Source organism: Erpetoichthys calabaricus, chromosome 2, assembly GCF_900747795.2.
Source record: "Erpetoichthys calabaricus chromosome 2, fErpCal1.3, whole genome shotgun sequence".
Classification (NCBI taxonomy): Eukaryota; Metazoa; Chordata; class Cladistia; order Polypteriformes; family Polypteridae; genus Erpetoichthys; species Erpetoichthys calabaricus.
The window spans coordinates 271039064-271066661 of NC_041395.2; positions in this window are offsets into that span (position 1 = coordinate 271039064).

Below are 27598 nucleotides of genomic sequence, written 5' to 3' on the forward strand. Positions count from 1 at the left end.
TTTGGATGCCCTTCTGGTTTCCTCTTTATGTTTGCGCAAAATATTAGAGATCATTTGTCCCATTTCCCAAATATGTTATTTTCAACAATGGTATCAATTTGTTTGGAAACATATTTAAAGAAATCTTCACCTGGGTTAAACAGCCACATGTGTATTGTATTACTTGTATTTGATATTCAAATTTAAAGAAGACAGGAGCATAGACAGAAATGACAATAGCCTCATAACTGCAATATGTAATTGAGGGAAACAGATATTGATAAAGAAGTCATCAATTCATGAGAACTATGATGCAGAAACACTGTCTTGAGTTTGAGTGGAGAAACCTCCATAGGACTGACAGTGTATGATCTTTTAAAAAAAATAAATTCTGAGGCAGCTCTTGATAATGTTGATGCAACTGAAGAGGAATGATCTAAAGCAGGGTTTATTACACAATTAACAACTATTGCAAATTAGGACTGCAGGTAACAATACTTAACAATATAATAACAATAATAACAATATAAAGGAAGAATACTTGTTATAAATTCCAGTCTCTGTTTTTAATATATCATGTTCCTTAATGAATTATGTAGATACGTGACTTCTCTTTTTAATTGTCTTATTTTGTCCTGCATGCACTTAACTGTTGTACAACCAAATTGATAAGAAAAAAAGCACTTGAGATGAGCTTTCCTTCATTTCCTCTTGCAATCCATGCCTTCCTTCCTAAGTATAACTGTAGGACTGTCACACTTCAGAGTCACTGCCCCACAGTGCCCCACACAGCATGGCACACCAGGAACATGCAACTCTCCACATGGTAATAGAACAGCAGAAAAGCAATAATAAGAGTTCCTGATGAGTAAAGATCATAGTTCAACTAAAATGGTAAAATATGCTAATGGTTCAGCATTAATAATAGCATAATTACTGTTGTCATTTCATGTACATAATCACACTTAAACAGTGGTATAGAACAGGGTTAAATATAATCATATAGAAACAAAATTGTAAAACACTTAATAAGAGCAGCTAGAGTAGGAAAATGTTACTAAAGTTTACAACACAGTATTTAAAAAGAGTAAAATTTAAATATGAGAAAGGGTGTAGTTGAGTTGTAGTAAAGTTGTAGTTTTTAAGAATCCATCCATCCATCCATCCATCCATTTTCCAACCCGCTGAATCCTAACACAGGATCATGGGGGTCTGCTGGAGCCAACCCCAGCCAACACAGGGAGCAAGGCAGGAAACAATCCCAGGCAAGGCGCCAACCCACTGCAGGACACACACACATACACACCCACACACCAAGCACACACACTAGGGACAATTTAGAATCACCTATCTTGCATGTCTTTGGACTGTGGGAGGAAACCAGAGCACCTGGAGGAAACCCAAGCAGACACGGGGAGAACATGCAAACTCCACACACGGTGGACCCGGGAAGCAAACCCAGGTCTCCTAACTGCGAGGCAGCAGCACTACCACTGCGCCACCCATTTTTAAGAATAATAACATTTAATAAAAAGCTAGTAGAAGAGTATTAATACATTTACTGATTAATATGACACTGAGTATGGCTAAGATGCTGCAATAGGATAACAATCCAAAATCAGACTATTCACCCCTTCAATACCAGCATAGAGCAATTGTAAAATTATTAATATTGAAATATGGTGATAATAAATAACATTAACAGCATCAACCAGATCATTAACTATAAGATTAATTTCATGTAAAACTCTTAATTAAGTTTATGTGATTTAACTGTTATAAATAAACACATAATTACTTAAATAAAAAAATAGTTAAAAATAGAGGATGCTGTAAACTGAGTATTAGTACCAAGAGCTGTTAGAATTTTCTACATTACTATTTACTGAAAATGAAATATGATACAGTATAGCCATTCAATATCCTCAGAAATTTTAAAACAAGATGCCAACAGTATTTTACCAGCTATTAAACACAGAGAGGAATGCTGTGCAATATCTGTCTATACTGTATATTATCAATATAACTGTAGTGTTAATAAAGTCAACATTGCTAACTGAAATAATACAACACATCAAAAGAAGCTGTCTAATAGTAATATCTACAATATCAGTAAATAATATCAGCCAGTCTTGGTCTTGACCAGCTTCATCCCAACTTTATTTTTCTCTTTACTTCCTTTGGATATTCTGCTTTTAATACTTCTCCAAAAGTCTGTAATGCTATAGAGCAAATAATGCCTCCTACCAAACACCAAAACTGAAGAGAACAATCTTCAGTACGGGAGGTTGGATCATGAGGTGTCTGATCCCAGAACCTAAGAAAAGGCATCAATAAGTTGTGTATCTGAAATTTTAGGGTAAACTAAATGCTGTCTTCTGACATACTCTTCCATTTTCTTCTTGTTTGGAGTTGCAAATAAATTTAAACATGCTTTCTATGTGTTTTGATATAGGCATGAGCAATGCATTCACAGGATCCATTTTGTTAGTTTTTGTGTCTTATTTGAATAAAAATGATGTGTTTAAATGAAGTGCACCAATGTACACCTAGCAGTTACTATATGCAACAATATGTATGGTGCAATAAGTTAATTAAAATGAAAATATGAAGCAAATAAACATAAGAGGAAGTCTGGGTGCCTGAGTGTTTATGTTGATATTAAAGATTAACCTGTGAATATGGAGCATCTGGTCACTTTACCTGTGGTTGCTACATTGTACTTTTCACTAAAATAGCTATTTCAAATTGTAAGTAAATAAAAACATTTAGCTATTTTTTTCTTTACTGATTAAATATAATTAAGTATAATTAAGTTATATTATATTATTAATTATAAGTATAATTGGTCAAGCAAAATTATTTGATATACTGTCAGAGTATGATTTTTTTTTTAAAGAATACTTGTTTAGAATTATGGCTTTGCTCCAAGAGATACTAGACTAACAGGTAAAGTAATGCAAAAGTGTTTTACAATGTATCCGTATGTATTAATGTAAGATATATCTTATATTTTTAATATTACATAAAGTGTAATGTGAAAATTGTTTAATTCAAATCAGTTTCAACATAAACCACCAATAATTTCAAGAATTGTAGACAGTCTTAATTTTTTACATGCAGCATTCATCCACATTCTTAGTTGTTTTGGCTTCTGCTTGCTGACTGAAATGGCACAGATCAAAATCCATCAACTATACTACATAATGCTCTGTTTTAAGTGTAGTACATTAATCAACAAAACATACGGAGGATACAATTTGAGACTGAAATTATGCATCAGGAAATCTTGGATTATCGATGGATTTTAATGTGCTGTCAATCTGAGTAATGAAAGTATGTGGCTGTCGATTCTCACTTTCATGTAGAGATGCTGGTGGGGTATTGGCAGTAATATTCTAAGCTACAATATTGGACTCCGTTGTCACGCAAAGTAAAGTTCCACATCTAGACACTGCTGCCGTTTTGAAGATATGTATGCTTCATGAATTAGTGCCACCTCTTTCAGTTACAAAGGGCTGCTATTTGTGTAAATGACAGAGCCATTGATTTGTAAAGTGTTTTCATATTTAACTATGTTTTTTGTCATGATCAAATTTGGATGTTTATGTTATGACCTTGATCTAGAGGTGGACACCATTTAGTACACTTTTATAAACTTTCCCCAAACAAACAACATGCAGTGTGTATTTATAGTATACAATGCCTAAGGCCACGGACATGAAGTAAGCTGCAATTCCCTGTGACTTAGTAAAATCAATCATTTTAAATTCTGAAGAAACACGTAAGACATCTTCAGTCCTGCTCAGAAGTAATACAGACTGACTACAGATCAATAGGTGATTCATGTTCTGTGCCTAAAAGAGTCACTCAAAATATTGAAACACAATACACCTCCTCCTGATGCAGAATTTAAAAAACAGAGCCTTTAATCTGTTTAATCAGATCTAGTGTGTACTATTATCTTTGAACTGTACTCTGTTAAGTATTTATGGAGGTACTGGCAGATACATTTGTCACAACTCTGATCTCCTTATGCTGTTGCTCTTGAGAGTTTGCCATGTTGATGATTGTGAAAACTTGGAAGGGTTCTTTGCTTGATAAGCATTAAGCTTACATTCTTTGCTGCCTTTGGCTTAAGGGTCATGATAGTTAGCACTTATTTTTTTTGTTTTTACTTAAAAGGAAGAGTACTATTTCTAAAAATCTCAGAATAGCACCAAGGAATCAATATTAGCAAAAACAATTGAATTAAATGGAGTAATGAAGAAAGGGAGAATTCAATTAGCAATATTTTGTATTCTTACTGCTTAGGTGTTGAGCCCTGCTTGCCTGGTGGGAAGACAATTCCATTTAACAACCCATGAAGTACACAAAACCCTACACTTCTTCATCAGCTTGCTCTCTTGTTTTTTATTTATTCTCTGCACCCTTTTTCTACAATTTAAGGCAAAAATCAGCTTTGAATCCCTCCCTGGGGTAACCTATGGGGTTCAGACACTGGACTAGACTTATGTCCAATAGTCTCACAGGGCCATATGTGGATCTCAAACGAAAATATACATCTGGAGACAACTTGTTAAAAAGTGTGTAGTGAATAGCAGCAAAATCCTGCGCTGCAAAAGCTATACTCACATGACTTCTTCCTAAAACATCTGCCCCAGTTTCTTCTGTCTGTGCATTTTATACTGCCGCCGGGGTTTCAGGGAGAGAGTAAAAGATTCTGAACAAAAGACTTGACACTGAAAGAAAATAAAAAGCTAAGATTGTTGTTATCCATTCAGAAGCTCAGTAGCACAAGGGAAATGAAGCTTAATAATTCATTTGCACGTTGTAATGAGTGCTATGACAGTGTAGAAAGAAAGAGACAGACACACACACACACATACACCACCGAGCTACTGGGCTCCACCGGTTTGAGAAGCGTTTCTGTCTGCTATGATATCTTTCTGTCATTTTAACTATCGCATCATGATATGACATAACAACAGTACACTGAGTTTAGATAAACATTGTGGTAATTTGATATACGTGTTAAAATCCTACAGCTATTTTGTCATGACATGTTTGCTTTTCCAATTAGACAGTAATTTTAAATTTCTTTTGTTATTAATTTAACGTGCAGTCATGAGGTGAGTGTTGTGCAGCCTCATTTTTGCAGCTATTGGAGTTGTTAAGCAGATTTGTTGATTTTGGTGCTTTGAGTACCGAAATCTGCATCTCCTGTGTCTCTTCATTATGTCCTCTCTTCAGTACTTTTGAAGGTCATGTTTTCATGAATAATGGTGCCAATTCTGTCAAGCCAACATTGACTTCTACACTTTGGTTATAATGCCGAACAACAGAGAGCAAACACAATACCTGTGACAGCATAGCATTCACATTTACCATTCGTCCATTGATGCTGTCAAATGCCAATTTTTAATTTGATGTTAATGAAAGGTCTTTCCCTTACATCAGGTTATGTTTATTTTTAAAATGTGCAATGTGCTGTCTGCACACTCAACACACATTTATACAGTATATCTAACAGGGCTTTTTTAAGAAGACTTTTCAACAGTAGAATGTTCATCATAATCCGAAGCTTGCTGTAAGTCAGTCCAGGTTAACAAGGGCACCTCTGATCTTTGCAGTTCATAATCATCACCTCTACTTTGAGTGCCACCTTCATGAGGCATTGGATTGGTTTAAAAATGTGACACTTGGTGAGTCACCTAATTGTTCCTACCCAGTTTTAAGTAAAATTCACTTGTGGATGTCTCCAGATGTACAGTATGTATTATATATCTGACTTCAGTAACTCTCTGGTTTGATTTCATAAAAAGGGATCTGAGTTTCTGCTTTGCCAGCATAGACTCATGTTCTACCCTTCATTCTTTCTCTATAAGGATAATCAGGCATACTTGGTGCCTGCCAGCGTGTGTGCGCTCTAGTTCACCAGGCAGCTTTGTCTGTTTAGTTTATTAGTTTATTATTGAACCTGTCACATCCTAACATTTTGCCTTTTGACTTGCAAGAACTCTGTTTACAGGGCCACCCATCATTCTTTAAAATAATGAATAATCTTACATTATATTTTAAAGAAATGAGATTCAGTAATTCCTCTCACAATTTCTTATTGTATTATTCCAATGATCCATTTTTAATGAAGTCTGGTTGTCCTTTCTTAAAATTCATGCCCCTTACTCTCCAATCCATTTCCTGGAGTGTGTGAGTGTGTGACACTGAATCCCCTCCAGTGTCAGTTCCAATCACTTGTCACCATACTGTATATAAAATAATTTATTGTATAATAATGATCATGAAAGAAACTGAAAATAACACAAAATAAGCCCATACATGCTGTCGATATGTAGAACTCCAAATGCCTACTTATTATGTTGTTCACCTGAATGCAGACCTTATTCTGTGCAGCAAATGATGAAGAATGCATAAGCAGCCCAATAAACCTTAGTATTCCAGTTTATAAATATGCTTTCAATTACTATTTTAGATTATAAAATGAGATGTTCTTTATGCTGAACAAGACAAGTTGTTTGTTTTATATTTTTTTGTTGTTGATGAATCCTTTTACAAGTGTATTTGTTTATGATTTACTAATAAATTAGAAAGTGCTTTCAGCTTACATGTAACCTTTGATTTAATGAAGACTCTGGTTTTAACTCTCATGCTCTGCCTACATCAAAACATTTATGGCAGAATCCATCCACAATGACACATTACAGTTGTTCACACACTATTGCACCATACTACCATAAAAGTTTAAATTATTTTTTGGCTGGGCGTAAAGTTAAAAAATCTCATATAATTTTATAGCCTAAACATAACTTGGCTGCCATGCTAAAAAGTTGCTCTTTATTTAAATGTGTGTGTCATAAAATAGTCTAACAGGAGCATCTGGACTGCAATATCCTGTAGGTTAACTTTCACAATGATCTGTTGTACAAATTAAATTTAGACTTAATGCACAAACACTTAATCATTTTTCGGCTTTAATTAATCAATGTAAATAACTGAAAAAACTCAATTATGATGTGCAGCAAAGCAAATGCCAAAGATAAGGAACATTTATTGCTGTCAAGTGAAATAAAAATCTAAAATCTACAAGGTATTTTCTTCAAAAACCTGTATGTGAGAACCTCTTCTTCTTCCTCTTCATCTTTTCCCACTTCTTTGTGGGGTTGATGTGCTTGATCAACCTTCTCCAAACATTGTGGTCCTACACCTGCTCGGCAGTTAGGCCCTTTTCCTTCAGATCTTCTCTTACTTTATCCATCCACCTCTGCTTTGGCCTTGTTTGCCCACATATTCATTGTCTGCCCTCATAACATGTCCATACCACTTCAACTCATTTTCCTGTACTTTCATAGATATTTCTCACACACTTGTATCTCTGATGGTCTCATTTCTTATTCTTTCTTGTAACTCCACACATCCATCTTGACATTCTCATTTCTGCCACAACTAACTACATCATTGCTGGTCTTAAAATGGATTTAAAAACCATACCTTTAACTTTCACCTTAATTCTTCGATCACACAATACTCCTGATACCTTCTTCTGGTTGTTCCATCCACACTGCACTCTATGGGTTATCTGTTTATCTCGGGCTACCACTGAGCCTAGATATTCAAATTTATTCACTCTTTTCAATAGCTCTCCTCCCTTCAGGGAAACTTCAGAATCCTGTGATCCTTATTAAACCTCATATCTTCTTCCTATTATACTCAGGCTTTCTTCCTATTTATCTTCTACCCTTTGACTTCCAAAGTCCTTCTCCAAACTTAAAACTTCCTCTCCACTTCCGCTTTTATGGTGCTACACAGCATAATGTCATCTAAATACAAGGAGTTGAACTTTATTGACTGAGTCCAGTGAAATTCCTAATGAATCTTTCTGGGACTAGAACAGCATTACCTCTCTGACCATACCTGCCTGAGAAGTGTCCCAAAAAAATAATAATTAAAAAATAACTCAAATGCTGATCTTTCCTTGCTATCTAAATGTGTTATCTGTCTGACAAAAACACTGTTGTAAACTTTTAATGTGCTTAATGTTTATTGTTCAAATGTGTTCTTCAGCTAACTTTTAGGTAAGTAAAAGATGTCCTGAACACTTCTCTTTGTTTGCTAATATACTGTATAATGTAAGCACTGTAACAGAAAACTGTCTTCTAACCATCTTTATGATTTTTAGAATTGACTCAAACTCAAACTTCTCTTTCATTGTCCCCAAATCAGGAGCGGGCTGTTTGCCTTGAACTTTGCAACCTAATGTCTGACTTTTGTTCCTGTCTAATTACTGCTGCTGTTCTTTAATGAAACAAAAATTATGGAAATTATAGTATTCTATTCTCTCATATGCATGCCAGACGTCTTCCTCAACATCGAAAGGACTAAAGGATGTGAAGGTTTCTGAACAGCAACTGGCAGTTCCCCAGCTCCTGTTCTGGTCTAAAGCCTCTTTAAAGAAATTAGAGGCACAGGGAGCATCATACAAGCTGCCAGCGTAACCACTCTCTTCAGAGTAGTTCAAAAAGCAAATGCACAGCTTAAAATAATATGTGCTTCACATCCTCGGCACAGATTTATGCTTGCCAGATGAAAGGTCAGTTGTTCATAGCTGTTTGAACTTGCAATGAAAAGATACTTAAGTAAAAATAAACAGTTTACCATTTACTGTAGTAGTGGGAATTACAGAATGCCTTTAGACAGGATAATGTATGCTGAGATATGCAACTTGGAGTAAACAGAGAAAACATTATGTGAGTTGTGTTAGTGCTGATCAAACATACTGTAGGGTGGCTGTGTATAAGCAGTGACCTGTGGGTCAAGTAGATCTCCACGGACCTCATCACAGTGACAAAGATCTCAGCAATATTCATTCTCATTTTTTGATGAGTTCAAGGAAAGGCAGGCTGTAACAAAAAGTCAGCTCCTGAATAACACAGGAGAAGAAAAGATAAAGGAATTAATGTGATTTTTTTTTAGCTTACTGTACTTTTCTGACTGCTTGCTTTTTTGACAGGTATTGCTTACATAATCACATAAATCCACCTTACTCATTTATTCTTTTAAGTATGATTAGATCACATGCAAATACACATGCATGAATATATACACAGGAATTTAGGCACTGGATACACCAAGGGTGCTCAATTACAATCATGGGGTCTTCCATGTCTTCAGGTTTTGTAATTAGAAGCCAGGCCTAGCAGATAATGAAATATGGTATTTAAATGTGTGGATTGTAAGTGCTTTCATTCTTCCAAGACAAAAATGGTTATATTTCGTATTTTCTGGAAACATCCATATGTTTTGTGGTCCTTCCCCTCTCTTTCATTTATTTCAACACATTGTATCAACACAGATACTTCATGATGCATATACAGTACACAGGTTTAAATGGGTCCACGTTAGCTGGAGAGCTGGTGTCCTTTGTCATTTGCACCTCATTTTTTAATGAAGGGTAATTAAGGAAACAGGCAGCAATTACTACCTTAATGCAACTGTTTAAAACTAAAATAGGCAATTGTGGGTTGTGAATTGTAACAGGCAATTACAGTCATCCCTCACCTATCGCGGGGGTTACGTTTCAGAGCCCCCCGCGATAGGTGAAAATCCGCAAAGTAGCGACCTATATTTATTTTATTATTTATACATATTTTAAGGCTTTATAAACCCTTCCCACACTCTTGTTAACCTTTCCCACACTCTTATAAACACTTCCTATGCTCTTAAACACTTTCTACATTCTTAAACACCGCAGACCAACACTGCACACTGCACGCAGCGATCAGACGTCGATGTGTCTGCACTCGCTTTGTGAAGGGGGGCAGCTGAACTCACGCTGAGCAGAAATGAACTTTGTGCTGCTTCTGCCAAAATGCCTGCTTGTCGCTCTGTGCGTTCAGAAGGAGGAGGAGGAGTGGGGGTGTGTGAGGGCTGAACGCACGTTCGCTCAAACCCTCCTCCCCGGAGGCGCAGTACGCTCCTGCCACTTCGCATTGTCAAGGGGGTGGGGAGCTGAATGAACGCTAAGGAGAAGTGGACTTTGTGCTGGCTTTGTGCTGCTTGTCACTCTGTGTGTCAATAATTTAAAAGCATGTACAGCACATATTTTCCTGTCTCACTGTCTTGTCTTGCGTGAAGTTAAAATGTTTTATAATAGTGAGATGTTACTCATATCCTTAGCCCGACATCCACATATCATATGTGTTAACAAAGTGTGTTTTATAAGTTTACATGTGTTTAAAGCATGTGGGATGGGTATTTTAAGGCTTAAACTATAAAAATGTTTATTTATATGGTCTTTCTATATCGCGGATTTTCTCCTGTTGCTGATGGGTCTGGAACATAACTTCCGCAATAGGCGGGCAATCACTTGTATTTAAAAACCCGCGAAGTTGTGAATCCGCGAAAAGTGAACCGCGAAGTAGCGAGGGATTACTGTAACTAAAACTAAGCCTTTATTAGTAGGCAGGTAATAGAATAATTTTGAAAAAATATTGTAACGCTGTGAGGTGCCTGCCAGCACTGACCCAATGGATACATGCTCATGCTCTTTTAGTAGCTTGCTAACCTTAAAAGAACTGCTAGCTTTAAGCCACCCAGCCACACAGTTTTTTTAGGCACCATTGCCACTGGTGATGTAATGCCAGTTCATTCTGTTAGTGACTTATCCAGCCCTGATGCAATATATAATGTATATATACTGTCATTATTTATAAGGTGCCTTTCTCCCCTCTTGTCTTGTTTTACACTTTCCGTCTTTGAGTGCAACTGTCTCGGCATGTGCCTTTACTCCTCCTTCTGCATCTCATACTCACACTTCCTCTTTCTTCGCGTCACCAAAACCAAACTGACCTATCAGATTGCTCTGAGGGACTGGACACATAGACCTTAATGTTTTATCATATAATAGATAGACAGATAAACAGATTCTAATTATAAACCTACAGTAACTGAGTACCCTGGTATAAAGTAATAAGCCAAAGTGATTGTGTCTGTGTTTAGTTTTCTTTCTGGTCACTGTGTAAACACATTCAAACAAACTAAAGTGTTTTTTTCTTCCCACCTCCCAAAGAAATGCATGTTAGGTTAATTCCCAGGTTTAAATTGTCGAAGAATTATTTGAGTGTGTAGGTGAACCCTGGAATGGACTGGTTTGCCATGCAGGGTTCGATCCATCATTATTACCTTTCTGAATTGAAGACAATACTCTTGTCCTATGAGTGAGGGTGAGAGGTGGATCACCGGTTCAAAAAGGCAATCCTGTGAGACTTGTTGTTTTGTCTTGGTAGAGTAATATATTGCTCTACTTTCCCCTATTGTATTATTAATATGTAGCCTTTGTCAAGATGCCTAATCTCACAGATTTACCACTGTTTATAAGGTATTATATTTTATAACTTATCCCCACCTTCCCTTCTATATATATAACCTCAGGCAATTAGGTGTAGTAAAAAGACAAGCAGGAGTTAAGTTACACATAAAATAATGTATTATTGATAATATTCATAAATAATAACAATATGCAAAGTACATTTGAATATTAGCAACCATACAACCTGATTAAATGGTGATGTGTAGTTTCAGGCTGCACACAGACTTGTAGTTATTTAAAATGTCTCTAGTTAAGGCATCATTGGTGCTCAGCTTTCTTCAGAACAGGCCACGAGCCTGTTCAAATATGGCTGCTAAGCTGTGCTCTTCATTGTGTTGTCTTCATCATCAGAGGTTAGTAAGAGATGCTTCTTTCAGATGTTAGTTAGAGAGAGAGAATGTGGTTGAGCAAGCAGATTTATAGATTCTCTGTCCAACCCCTAGAGCCAATAGGACATCATGGTACTTAAAAGCTTCTGATCCAAGCCAATTCCAAACAGCCATACTTCAGACCAATGGGGGAAATAGAACATCTTAATACCTGCCAAGTGTCATGTCTGTGAATGCTGATCTTGGAGCATCTTTTTTACCAGCTTTTTTGGTAGTTCCACCACTTTGGGAAGTTAAGCAAGTGTATGAGGTATACTGCAAAAAGTGTGCCAGTACAGAAAAAAGGTTGGGAAACACTGACATACACAATAGTAAGAGACTAGTTTTTTGGCAGGCTTACTGAAATGAAATTTTAAGGCCTGAAGGAAAGGAAGGTATAATTTATGTTCAAGGGATTTAGGTATCCTGGCAGAATAAGATTTTGGTTGGACTTGTCCTGTCAGTGTAGTACAAGATAGGTTGGGGGGCGAGTTATGTTTTAAGATGTGGGGATCTGTGAATTTTACAGTTTGAATTTGTGCCCAGGTGAGGTAAGCCTGGCAAACTTGCATAGGACTGGGCAAACTGGCAGCAAGTGAATAAAATTATGGTGGAAGTGACTCTGTGGGTGTGGTGAATGATAAACTGGGATGCAAAACTTCAGAAAAAGCAGAAGACTAGTGATTGTATGATATGAACTTATGGAATACAGTGGAAATGGCCAAGGACTGAGCACTCTGCTGTCAACGGCAGAATATGACTTGTATTGGACTTATGCTATGGATGTGTTATAGGACAGATGGAAGAGCACCTTATTGGAAGATTATGGAGGTGGGGGTGCAGAAATTATGGTGTGGATTGTGGTAGAATTGGGAACTGGGCAAGTCAACAGAGGATTGGGAAATTTAGAGACAGGTGTAGTGCAAAATTTGGGTAGCAGGTTCACCAGTTCCTTTCCTCATCTATAGGGCAATTCTTAAGTTAGGTTGGTCCAGTCCAAGAAGTTATGGGAAGAATAAGGGGACTGTGGATGTCATGGACTTAAGTTTTTGAACACAGTAGAAATGGGAAAGCTGGCATTAGATTAGACAGCATGATGGAAAGGGTATAATATATTTTGCCATGCTTTGTCCTATGGGTCTGGTTCTGGACAGACTAATGTGCATTGGCACTGTTATGAGGACCATGAGAGCATGTGAAATGACTAGATAGATAGACAGATATATATAAATGGAACTATATCATAGGTAGATCACTGTGAAAGGCACTATATAAATATAATGAATTATTATTATTATTATATAATAGGTAGATAAATGTTAAAGGAACTATATAATAGATAAGTGCTGATTCAGTTTGTCCCCCCAACAACTGCACCCCAACCCAAATTTTTTCACCAGCCTCCTCTGTCGTGTATGTTGTTTCCATAGCATGTCCTTTTTAACTCCAATGACTACAGGTATTTGCATGCAGGACTTAAATGCCTATTTATGAAGTTGCTTCTTGACAGTCCTAAATATTACTGCACCAGCAATCCACATGTTATGGTACAATAGGCATTCTTCTACCACTAGAACCTACAATGGGGAAACTGAAATGGGCTTATGGTTTGGCTTTTTCATAGGTAACAGACTTCCATCCCATGATTTCTCATAGTTGACAGCAGCATATCAGACATGACTTGAGTTTGTTTTCCAATTCTAAACTGAGGTGTTTGTTTTCTGAAAAATAAATGACAGCTGCCAGTGTTGCTAAAATAAAAAAAAATATTTGGATATACAGTATGAGTCAGATGATAAGAGGAGACAAAGACATGGCTGAACAGAGAAACATGAGAAGACAGTTTGTTAAAAAAAGAGAACCAGGATGCAGGTGTGGAGACGTTAAAAAAACGTTAAAAGTGACAGGGATCAAATCCAAATCAAAGTTAATAGAATAAAAATGGAGATATTTACAATGAGAACAATGAGAACAAGCCAAAGCAAAGCTTAAAAAGTGGTGGTGGCCAGAAGCAAAAGCACGATATAACCATCTGATTAAACGAAGGTTTCCTCTAAGCAGATATGAAGCACTTCCTATAAAACCCAAATTCGCAGTTGGCCTCTCTAAAACTAATTTTTTTAATTATGTCTAATTCAAAATTAAATAATTCCTAAATATAAGTAGAAAGTATTTCCTTCAAGATACAAAAGATAATAAACTAAATAAAACCAGAGAACAGAAAGTGGAATAAAATACCATTGATCCAAAAAGACTACAGGATCAACCAGGGGCAGATCTACTATGAAACTAATGAAGCTTGAACTTCAGGGCCCTTAATCCCAGAGGAGCCTCAGAAGCAACTTGAGTCCCCATTGCTTAAAAATTCTGGGTGTCTACTGTAGGAGAAGAGGTTTTTAAAAAATAATATTAATAACATAGTGTAATTCAATACAAAATAATAGTTATAAAAGTTATTAAAGTATCATGTGGACTAGCCATAAAGGAAAAAACATTCCGATTAAGGATTAAGTATATTTAATTAAAATAATTATAAATAATTTAAAACACTATTAACATTTATAACAGAAATTAACATTTTTATTAAAATTATTTATCTTATGCTAGCCGTAATAAAAAAAAATGAAAGCATATTTAGTTGCTTTTGGTCATTGCAAAGGACAATATTTCGATAACTTTTTATTTACCCAAATAATCTTATTAAACCTTAAAATATACTAAACATATAATACAATTACAATAAATAATAATAATTTTACCCATGTACAATAAATATACTGTAAAACCACCTATGCTTTGGAGCAGGTCATCCACCTGAAGCTAAGCATGTAGAGACCTGGCCAGTACTTGGATGGGAGGCCATCTAGGAAAAGCAGGTGTTGTTGCTGGAAGAGGTTTTGAGGAGGCCAGAAGGGAGGTGCTTACCCAGTGGTCTGTGTGTGGATCCCAATGCCCCAGTGCAGTGATGGGGACACTATGCTGTAAATATGGCACCGCTCTTCAGATGAGGCACAAAACCAAGGTCCTAACTTTCTGTGGTCAATAAAGATCCCTGAGGATCTTTTGAAAAGAGTAGGGTGTTCCCGATGTCCTGGCTAAATTGCTAATCACGGTCTTGTTCATCCTGGCTCTCTAATCATCCCCCTGTCCTAAATTGCCTATCTCTGCCACGCCTTCACCACTTAATAGCTAATGTGTGGTGAGCATATTGGCACAATAATGGCTGCCATCACATCACCCAGGTAGCTGCTACACATTGGTGGTGGTTGAAGTGGTTCCCCTCTGAGAAAAGCTCTATATAAAAGTAAAGAATTATTATTATAATTATCCATCCATTTTCCAACCCGCTGAATCCAAACACAGGGTCACGGGGGTCTGCTGGATCCAATCCCAGCCAGCACAGGGCGCAAGGCAGGAACCAATCCCGGGCAGGGTGCCAACCCACCGCAGGACACACACACACACACACACACCCACACCAAGCACACAGTAGGGCCAATTTAGGATCACCAATAAACCTAACGTGCATGTCTTTGGACTGTGGGAGGAAAGTGGAGCACCCAGAACAAACCCATGCAGACACGGGGAGAACATGAAAACACCATGCAGGGAGGACCCAGGAAGCGAACCCAGGTCTCCTTACTGCAAGGCAGCAGCGCTACCCACTGCGCTACCATGCCGCTCATTATAATTATTATTATTAAAAATGAAAAGAATAGAAATGGTAGATGACGTATCACAACAAAAAAAGGAAGTTATGGAAAAGACGATCATAATGCTAGCATGAATCATATTAGCATTGTGATTGCCTTTTCAAGTTGATGGCACTCGTGATAGTGATCTATGCCAAGAATATTTTTCAATAAAGTGTTCATTAGTATCAAATATTTTAATGACCCTTACTCAAAAATAAATGTTAGAAAAGTAAGGTAAGTAATAAAGGTGAAATAGTGTTTGATTAGCCTAAGCCTATTGTTTTTAAGAACAGTGGTTACCCAGACCGCATTGCTGATTGCAAAGTGGTCCCCATATCAGTTCAAACTTCAGGGCCCAAAAAATGTTGGTCCGGCACTGGGTCCAACACAATACTAAAGTATAAATGGAACAAATTTGATTTGTTTACTGCAGCTCCTACTTGCTTAATCAACTCTGTGATAAATTTTTCAACAGCACCTTATTTCAGAAGAAAGAAACTTTTTCATTATGGAACTAAAATGATATTCCCGGCTCATAGCATTCCTTTTTAATGTGATTCCATGTTGACCTTCACCCCTACTTTCCAAATCATAATATTCTTTACATTTTAAGACATGTTGAACTACAACATGAATGAGGACTGCTAACTGTATACTTAAAAGGTTTCAAATATTTGAATTTTCCCTTTGGATGAGTTTGCCCTACCTTTTACCCTATATTCATGATATTTATTACTTGTAGATCCTTCATTGTTTCCTTGCCATTAAGAATGACAGACACTTTTGACATTTTTCTGTCTAACTTTGTCAACTGAACTATTACAATCTCTGAAGTTAGGTCCTGTTTCCCTGAGTAGTGCATGGGTTTGTAAATTGAATTTCACATGCTGAAGTTCAGGAGGTAATCATATAAGATTGCCTTTTGAACTCAGCACATACTACAGATGCTCACAGGCATTCAAATGAGACAGATTTCTGCAGTATGTCAGAGGCAAATCCTATGCAAATCCGTAGATTTTCAAACAATCTCATTCTAAAAATCAACATTAAGGCTATTTTGTAGCTCTGTACACATTGTAGTGCATATACTCAATATACCCTAAGTTCTTGTCTATAAGCCGGACTCATGTATTAGCCGGAGACCAAAAATCATACGAATTTTTAAAATAAAATCGTATCATAGATAAGCCGGACTCATGGATAAGCCGAACGTACTATAACCTATAACTAATAGAAGGGAGGGAGGTCAGTGGTCTCACTCGCGCCCATTTAATTTCTTTAATGGGGGAGAGAGTGTGAGATATTGCCGTCTCTCTCACTCCCCGCATGGCGCGGTTGGAGCGCGTTCTTTCTGCTCTGGGCGTCGCTGAGTCAACACGAGCGCGTAGCGGTCATTTAAATTGTGATTTTATATGTAAGCATATTTAAATATATGTCGCGGATTTCTGCGGACAATGGGTCTTTTAATTTCTGGTACATGCTTCCTCAGTTGGTTTGCCCAGTTGATTTCATACAAGGGACGCTATTGGCAGATGGCTGAGAAGCTACCCAGCTTACTTTTCTCTTTGTCTTGCGCTGACTTTCTCTGATCCTGACGTAGGGGGATTGAGCAGGGGGGCTGTTTGCACACCTAGACGATACGGACGCTCGTCTAAAAATGCTGAAAGATTATCTTCACGTTGCTATCTTTTGTAAAGCTGATTCCTGAAAAGACATGCTGCACAGTGCTTCGCATACTTAAAAGCTCGAAGGGCACGTATTGATTTTTGACTGAAAAACAAACTCTCCCTCTCTCTCTCTGTCTGCTCCTGACGGAGGGGGTGTGAGCTGCCGCCTTCAACAGCTTTGTGCCGCGGTGCTTCGCATACTTAAAAGCCAAACAGACATATTGATTTGTTTGCTTCACTCCTTTGAAGAGGAAGATATGTTTGCATTCTTTTAATTCTGAGACTGAACTGTCATCTCTGTCTTGTCATGGAGCACAGTTTAAACTTTTGAAAAAGAGACAAATGTTTGTTTGCAGTGTTTGAATAACGTTCCTGTCTCTCTACAACCTCCTGTGTTTCTGCGCAAATCTGTGACCCAAGCATGACAATATAAAAATAACCATATAAACATATGGTTTCTACTTCGCGGATATTCTTATTTCGCGGGTGGCTCTGGAACGCAACCCCCGCGATGGATGTATAAGCCGGACTTATGTATAAGCCGATATTCTATTTTTTCATTTTCACAACTTTTTTCCTTAGATAAGCCGCGGCTTATTGACAAGAACTTAGGGTAATTATATATAATATACAGTATATACCATATATAGTCATGGATAAGTTCTCCCGCAGAGAAGTTGGGACTTGATTTTACAGTATAATTTCTGGTATTTTATAATGTTGGTTGTATAAGTTGAATGTGGAAAACTCACGCTATTGGTCCAAGAGATTATGATATGCTAACGCCCACCTGAGAGAGTAACCATGGAGCACACAGCCTTTTTTTTCTATGTATTGTGCCTATGTGACTACACGGTAATACCCGAACTATTCCGAAGCAATGTTTGCACTGACTTGTGTTTTTTGTATCTCACACCCTCATACACCTTTATCGTAAGATAGATAGATAGATAGATAGATAGATACTTGAGCATCCCTTATCTATGATGGAGCATTCAATCAAAAGAAAATATGAAGCTGATTTTAAATTAAACGTCGTTTGAAGTACCGAAAGAAATTGGTAACTGCGCCGCTGCAACAAAATTTGATGCATCTGAGAAACAGATGCGAGATTGGAGGAGGCAAGAAGATGTAAAAAAAAATGTAAGTGTCGCATTTTTGAACGTGCGTATAAGTCGGGGTCTGATTTTATGATCGTTTTTTCAGGTTTCAAGACCCGACTTATACGTGAGTATATATATTGTGGTGTAAAGCCAACTGGGTCGTCCCTTTTATTCGGCACTTAAAGCTTCGAAAAAATGAAAAGAAACAACATTGCGCTGTTCCCCAGATTGGAATTTCTCATTAATCAAAACAAAATATTGTATTTATGCGTCGCTAAGACAGTGTTCCATCCTGCAGGAGTCTTCTGGTCTTCATCAGAAACATTCTCCTGGGCCTTTATGGCAGCCAGACTGGAAGGGGCAGGAACTAGATACCCTTATTGGGCGGTTTTTCAGCACTGTGAGGGAAGAAGAACAAGAAAGTAAGGCTAGTGGTAGCCCCCTTCTCATCTTGGTTGGGTATTGTACACTTGAACTAAGTCCACAGAGGAGAAAAAAAAAATATATATATACTGTAAATTGTTTAAGTGAATGCATTTGTTCTGTTAAACTTTATTTGCCTAAATTCAGTTCTCACTTGCGCTGCCTGCTGTGATTTTACTAACTCTGGAGTACCGATTCACTTTATCTTGTTTCTTTAGCATTAAATTGTTAGTTATAATTTTACTTCTAACTTGGAAAAACTTCTGAAACTAGCTAAGTAAATATAAATCAAAAGGATATATGAGTTTACGTTGATGCAAAATTTTCTTCCTTAAGGAAATATGCACAATAATTTAAAAGGCTAATAACATAACATGTGGACAATAAATAAGGGATATTATGTTCAAACTCATGTGCAGGTGAGACAGCATTTTGAGGGATGCATAACACTTTAGTCTCAAACCTAACTAAATAAATAAAAACATTATGCACTAGAAATGACATGGAAAAACAAGTAAATACATTGCTGGGCTGGTTAGATATGCTAAAGGTACTTCATTTCTTTGGCAAAGCAGTTCTTAATATAGGTCTTAAAATTCTTAGAATTCTATAAGCAGTGAATCACACACTTAATGGCACCAATGGAATTAGGGTGGGGTAACTGTATTGAGGCCGCTGTTTATTACATAAAACTGTGGTTTTTAAATTCAGTCCTAGACGCCCCCTGCAGCTTCAGGTTTTTGTTCCAACCAATTCTGCTTTTATTGGTTACTCCTCCCTTATTTAAGCAAGCTGTAATTTCCCAATTCCTATATTTGTCAGTCCAAAAATTACACAACTAAATTAGTATTTAGCAAGCATTTCTGTTGTGATAATTTAGTGTTTCTATTGTAGATTTTAAGACTGTCATCATTATCATCATGATTTAATTTGTACTTTCCTAGGTGGTCTGGTTATTTAAACTGTTAATTACTAGTGGCCTCACTAGTGGGACTGACGGTGACAATGGTGCAGGCTTTCAGCATCCATTGATGTTTGCCACTTTGTCTGCTTCACTCCTTGTTTGTTTTCCATACATTAGGGTCCAATTAAGGAAACAACGTCTACAGCAAAAAGGTAAATTAATACTAAACATTAAAACAGAGATAAGCATTTAAAGTGACTGCAAAAACACAAACATTTCTTATAGATATAAATTTGATCACACTGTAATTTCTGATTGCAGAAAAAGAGAAGAAGAAAAGACCATCTGATTAAACAATGAGATCCATTATACATAAAAAGATTCACGTTGTAAAACTGACTTGAACAAAAACCTGCAGCCACACAGGGTACCCCAAAGTCAACCTCGAGAATCACTGACAAGAAGGGCCATCAGAATCACAAGCAAACTACTTAATCATGAAATTTAAAGTAGATGCCTTGATGATTTTCCAAAAATCTCTACATCAGAGTTATCATCTAATCAAAGGAGCTATGAAGACTGAGTCATCTCCTTTGTCTTATGTTGAATTTCTTTTTTCTTTCACCTTACCTGGTGAAATGACAAAAGAGAATGAAAGTTCTGTAAATTTTACAGTTCACTACTGAAAATTCCACCAAAGTCATCATGTGTTCTCAGATGTTGTGTGCCGTAGGTTTAGGATGACATTCTTGATATTCATTAGTCTGCCCTGGAGAACCTGGCATTACCTGTTCAACTGATTTTTCAACCTGATATATTAAAATATAAATATTTTCCTATATTAAAGCTGTAGATCCTAAAAAGGATATCAAAGTTCTTTAAAATCCAAATTCAAAGTCCATAGCACCATGCATAACCAATCACCATCTAGAACTATAAGAAGGGCAAAAACATTACTATTACAATCCTCAATTAATTACTTTATAGGGTTTTTAAGCATAAATGATAACTTAGCACATGAGTTAAATTAACTATCCCTTAATAGCATCTAATTTTATTACAGCTACACAAGATTAAAAAGAATCCAATATATAACAAATAAGAAAATGATCTGAATAAAAGATATAAACATGTAAATACTTTTCTGCCAAATAATTATATAGAACATTAAATAATACAGTTAATAGTTTATAGAGATAAATATATTCAGTTATATGGAACACACTGCTGGGAAATGATGGGGGTGCTTGTGAGCGTATCCTGAATCAAAATGAAACCAAGAAGATCAAAGTATATAGTAGAAGCCATAATAGAAAGTAATAAATATTACTATTATTACTATTACTATTATTAATTGTTATAAGAAAAGTATGAAATTACTAACAGCGCTGATATGAAGATATGCAACCTACAGCCTTAACTCTGTCTCCCTGGTAGGGTGGCTAGTCCACTTTCCTTCTCTACAATGCCCATGGTGCTTGCTGCTTGTATCATCTTCTGGCTTCTCTCCATCAGGCGAACCTTATCCTGACTTCAAGCACACTGGTCTGGTGACCAGAATGGGCTTCTAAATCCTTCCTTACTTCTGAAGAAGGCCCAGGAAATATTTCTGACATGAGATATACCTTCAGGAACTCCGACTAGAACACACCCTAGCTGCCCTGGGTGTTGCTGTGTCTTTGTGACTCTGACCCCTCTTAAAGGACTATAGGACAACTCCAATACACTTAACATCAGGGCATCTTAGGATCTGATTTCCATCTGCCACTACCTCAATTACTGTGCATTAACAGCAAATTGGCATGGTGGCATAGTAGTTAATGCTATGTCTTATAGCTCCAGGGCTCAGGGTTCTGCATAGGTTTTTCTCCCTTAGCAGTTTTCCTCCAGCTTACCAAAATTATTTACCCACTCTTAAATGGCATGAGTTAATATGCATTTCTCAGTAAACATACCCATACTGGTGTCAATTCAAAACTGGATCCTTTCAAGAACTACGTGATACTAGTATAGGTTCTGGCTTCTTACAATCATAAATTTAAATTTGGCTTAAGCAGAGACAGTAAAAGGATGTATAGAGAGGAAAGTTTTTGTCTTTCAGGTAAAAAGTTAACATTGAATTATATAATTTGAAAATCAACTCACAGTACCCATAAGCAGAATCTAAACTGCAATCCCAAATGTTTCCTGGATTTTTTTGTCAGTGTGATGCAAATCTAAAAAACACCACTTGATAGATGAAATAGTTGATTGTAATGTTTGTTGTCTGACTGCATAAAGAAAAATGCAGTTAAAAACCAATGAACCACTGCTTTATTTAAACTGCAGAGTGACCTAGTTTCAAAGATACTGATAGGCAGAAATAACAGAAGGAATAGCAACTCATAACTCTCTAAACTGTTGAAGGCCCACTCAGAGCTGACCTTCTGAGGACATCTTGTGCAAAATCAATGTTGTGTATTTATAGAATGTCTTATGTAGGATACGTGATATTGAGTATTTTCCCTATTAAAAAGAGTCCATTGGTTTGACAGCTGACTTGCTAATTAATGACTCACATACTGTATGGTTAATTTAATATAAAATGTTTTATTTAACCAAGTATGCCACTTTGTATCCATCAATCCATTTCTGAATCTGCTGTTTCAGTATTGGGTTGTGGATGGCCAGAGTCTATCTCAGCAGCAACATGAAAAATGCAGGAAATGAACCAGACTACAAATGCCACTCCATTGAGGGACATTTAAACTGACTTCCACAATGGAGGCCAGGAAGAAACCAAAGTCAAAAACTCAGGAATGAGCTTTTTGGAAGGGTACATGGTAGAAGTTGCTATGGCCAGCACACAGACAGGATAATTTCTTGGTACCAGAGAAAAACTGAAAAACTTTGCATATTTAGTCCCATTAGACTGAACAATTTCATTTATTATTTTTTTCTTTAAATGACGACTTCTCCAAATGAATGTAACATATTTTAACAAAAACTAGCTTTTACTACTATCCGAATCTGTTTCTTATGCCATTTTATGTATGTAAAGGGACAATATGTGAAGCAAAATTATACTGAAAATTAAAAAGTTTTCAGCAAATTCTTTCTTTTATGTAGACTTTATTTTTAAATTTGCCTGCATGCTACATTTTAATGATTATCATTTTAATTAACTGTCCAAAATAAGGGAAATCAATGAAAAAATGTAGCAAATTTATGTAGCATGATGGCCTGTAGATATGCATAACATATTAGGTTTCCAAGGCTGCTTGTATGTTGGGTACCTTGAGCATTGAGTAATGAGCTGATCAGTTTTATTTTTCAGATAGATAGATAGACAGCCACCCATCACAATATATATATATATATATATATATATATATATATATATATATATATATATATATATATATAAATATATATGTATATATACTAGGGGGCTGTGCCCCCTACTCGCTTTGCTCGCCCACCCCACAACCCCCACCCCCGGTGGTGCAATTCACACTAGCCACTTCGTGTCTCTGCCACTCGCGTTGTGAAAGGGGGGCGGGCTGAACACACACTTAGGAGATGCGGAAGGATCAGTTGCTGGCTTGCTGCTAGCTGCTAGCTGCTACTGAGCTGCGTGATCTGCATGTCATGCTGTGCATCAATCATTTAAAAGCCTGTACAGCAGTTGTCCTTTTGTCTCACTTCCTTGTCTCGTGGGACGTTAAAGTGTCTCTGAGAAATTGTTTGTAAGTAGGGCATGACATGCAAGAAGTCTCACTGGACTTCAAAGTGTCTCTCCAAGATGATCACGTCTCGACCCAAGATTTTTTTATATAATGTATATATACACATATTATGGTTTGAATTTTACCTGAATGACAAAAAAGGAAGAAAATTTAAAAAGGAAAAAAAAACTTCTGACTTGGCTGTCATAGTCACAGCGAGGCATTTTACAGACATATTGTCATTTGAATAAAGAAGACCCAGTGGTTTTTCTTGATACACGTCTGGATAATAATGAACCTGCTAATAAATGTGAGGTGTTCCTTATCAGCAGCTTAACAACTGATAACAATGCACATATACAAATTCAACAGTAAGCATTTACAAAGTATACATGATACCCCTGTAATTCTGAGTAGTTACCCAAAATGGACTTCTTTTAACTAGCAACCACAAGGGTAATGGCTAAAGGATACAATGTTTAAAGATATAAACATATTTTCTGTTTACAGGAAAAAAAATTGGTCACCCAAGGCTAAATTTTATCAAATGTCGTGTAACTCCTACCTGAGATATCACAGTTGTCATTGAATTATAGCTCTTTGTTTGCATTTGGGTATCTGTTTGGCATCTTATGGTCTGAATGAGTCTGCAGAGATGTTAATTCAACTCTGATTTACACCGTTGTTATCAGATGAAGTATGGGGTAGAGATTGTTGCAAACTGCAGTCCAGTCTCATTCTGAAATAAAAGTGGGGGTTTAGGACAGCTGGATTTCTCCGTCCCTATAAAATCTTCTGTCTTAATAGACCTTTTGTGCTGCTAAAGGTCTAGCAGAATGGGCAATGCCCACTTTGCCCTCCAGTATTTATGTTACATTAAAACACTGTACATTATATGCACATCATAATCCATCCATCCATTTTCCAACCCGCTGAATCCGAACACAGGGTCACGGGGGTCTGCTGGAGCCAATCCCAGCCAACACAGGGCACAAGGCAGGAAACAATCCTGGGCAGGGTGCCAACCCACCGCAGGACACACACAAACACACCCACACACCAAGCACACACTAGGGCCAATTTAGAATCGCCAATCCACCTAACCTGCATGTCTTTGGACTGTGGGAGGAAACCGGAGCGCCCGGAGGAAACCCACGCAGACACGGGGAGAACATGCAAACTCCGCACATCATAATGGTTCTATAATTCTCTAACTCTGTAGTTTGTTGGTAAAGCTCCAGACCTGCTCTCAATCATAGTCTAAAACAGCCAACAATTTACTTTGAGACCTCAACTGTGATTTTAACTCTCTATTGGGTACTTGTCTCAAAAATATTACGTTTGTTTAAGAAATCTGAACTACGATTAGTCATAGACACTCCACAGCTGACAACTAACAATAGTACATTAATTAATGATATTTTTACTTCATTTGAATTGCAATATGCCAACTATGAAAGCCATTGAGCCACCACAAGCCTATCTGGGCTATCCAAGTCCCCAAACATACCTGAATGTTATGCAATGCAATTTGTTTAAAGTTTTTACATTCATATATCCTTGCAATTATAATAAATATACCATGTATTTGTACTTCATGTGCATTTTTTAAAGTTTTTTTTTTAAATGATAGAGTGACAATTATTGCATCGTGTAGGAGTACAAGTGCAAGGCTGGAGTCCACCCTGAATGTGAATTCATTTAAATTTATTAATATCATTAAATTTAAAAGAATGAAAATACAAGCACCCAAACCAAAAAAGGAATTATATGACTTTGAGAACATGAAATCAGTTTAATTTATTTTATTATTTGCTTTTAATGAATTATAATACTTCACAATGGTGTGAATAGTTAAACAAATTGACACAGTACTGCAGAATTAAAATGTTGAGGGAGTCAATTACGGCAAAAGGCCACAGCCAGCCTCTGGAAATCATTGAACAATTGTGTGCCAATTGTTGTGTTAAATTTGTAACCACAGGGCTATGCTGTAAGTCAGGTGATAATGTAATATTGCATTCGCCCACGTTTATTTATTTGATGACTTGTTAATCCATCACTAGGACAATATTACATTTGCATTGAGTAAAAGTCGAAAGTATCGTATGTGATGGCTGGCATTCTAATATTTATGTGCTTCAATTGAGAATATTTTCTGGCTTAGCCTTGTAGTTTTTTTTGCTTTTATTGCAGCTGGATGCATTTTTATGTCAGGTCACATGCCAGAATGGTCTTTACTTGCCTGAAGATAATCTTTGCATGCTGGTTGAGATGGAAAGCAACTGAACATCCTTTTGCACCGGGTCACAAGGCAGCTTGAGGTGAGATTTCTGTCAGTTGGTAAAACCAGCAAGTATTCTAGACACAGAAATTATTATACAGGGTTATTAATTGTGCCTAACTGCATTCTTACATAAAATCTCAGGATTTTCAAAATAAATAAGTCTGAAGTACAGTACAGACACATTTTACTACTCCTTCAGACTGTGCATAGGCCAAAAGAAAAAAATGTAACAATTTTAAAATGTTGATGCTACCTTTTTTCTTTATTGTTTCAGTTACTATGTGATTTCAGAAAAATTATTTATTATACAGTATTAAATAATAGAATTATAACATACATACACTCAATATCAAATAAATGTTTTACTTACCAGACACATACAATGCTTTACATGTGTGTATCTGAGATATTGCTGGGTAACCAGGCAGCATCAGCTCAACTCATTACAAATACTTGCATAAAAGTGACATAACAAGATCAGAATACATAATTTATACAATCTTGAAATCACAATGTACACTCGGGAGTATAGGCACTAATAAGTTCTGTAATATTACAGTAGCTAGGGGAGATAACTATTTATGGCTTTATACGTGAGAAGAAGATTTTAAAATTGACTTGGACTTTAATTGGAAGTCAGTGAAGGCGATGGAATAACATGGTCATAATTTGTTCAAATTGTGGTCCTTGCTGCCATGTTTAGAATGTGTGGAAGCAAGTGTACGATTTAAACAGCCTGAACATAAAGCATTACAATTGTCACTTCTGCTCCAGACAATTGACTGAACTGCTGTAGCTTTTTAAAATCATGCAGCTTAAGAAAACACTTTCATTTTGTAATATTTCTAAGCTGGAGAAAACAGCTTTTAGAATGCGTTTAAAGTAACAACTGAATTTTACAACCATGTTCAAGATAACACCTACATTTCATATACATTAAGGTTGTTGTGATGTGAAATTTTGTATGCAAGATGATACATATTTTGTATGTCTTTATTTGCAACTTAGTCAAAGCGATGTAATATTAGTTGTAAATAAGAAGACAACATAAAGGTTTGGGGTTTCCGGCCCCATATACTGTAAATATTCAAAACAAATAGCGGTCAGTTTGCTGACTATCGTTCAAACAAAGACCATCATCCCTTCGCAGAGGGGAACATAAATAAGGTGGGACCAGAAGCTGGTGACTGGAGTGCTGGGAGGAACCAAAGTGATTTATGGGGTGATGATGTCATCAGGGTGAGACCAGAGGAAGGGATGGAATGCGGAAGTGACAATGGGTGGTTTGGTAGAGTCCTGAGAGCGTTTAAGGCGGCATTGCGTCTGGTTTTCTGCGGGAATAAGAGAAAGAAAGGTTAGTGCCCCGTCTCCATCCCCTGACAGAATGCTGTACACTGCTCATTGGGTCTTTCCGCGGCTCCCTAAGTGTGCGTGCGTGACATAGTGTTATATCATTGATAAGGATAGCAATGCTGTAATGCTTAAGTACCACTCCCCCCTTTTAGGACTGTGTCAGGATAGCGAATAATTTTATGACAGGGTCAGAGGAAATACTTAAAACCAGTTTGGCAAGTGATTCGCTGCACGACTCTCTCAATCAACCCCCACAGGAAAGCCAGACCACCTAGCTGGAAAGCATCAGCTCAATGAATGGTTTCAGGTGTGAAAGGTACTGTGTGCCCCCATTGGTCTGAAATATGGCTGTTTGGGATTGGTTTGAATAAGAGGCCATTCTGTAGCATGACACCCTATTGGTGAAGAATTTGGACAAATAATGTATAGATTTAGTTGCTTTACCCCTCCCTCCCTCTCTCACCATCATGATGAAGGAGCATCTCACATACCATGAACTGAAAAAAGACCACACTGCGAAGCACAGCTTGGCAGCCATATTGAGACAGGCATGTGGCCTGTTATTAAATAAGCTGACTAAAAATGATGACTTAACTAGAGACATTTTAAGTAACTAACAAGTCTGTGTGCTGCCTGAAACTACACATCAGCATTTATCAGGTTGTATGGTTGCCAATTTTCAAATGTACATTGCTTATTGTTATTATTTTATGAACATTATCAATA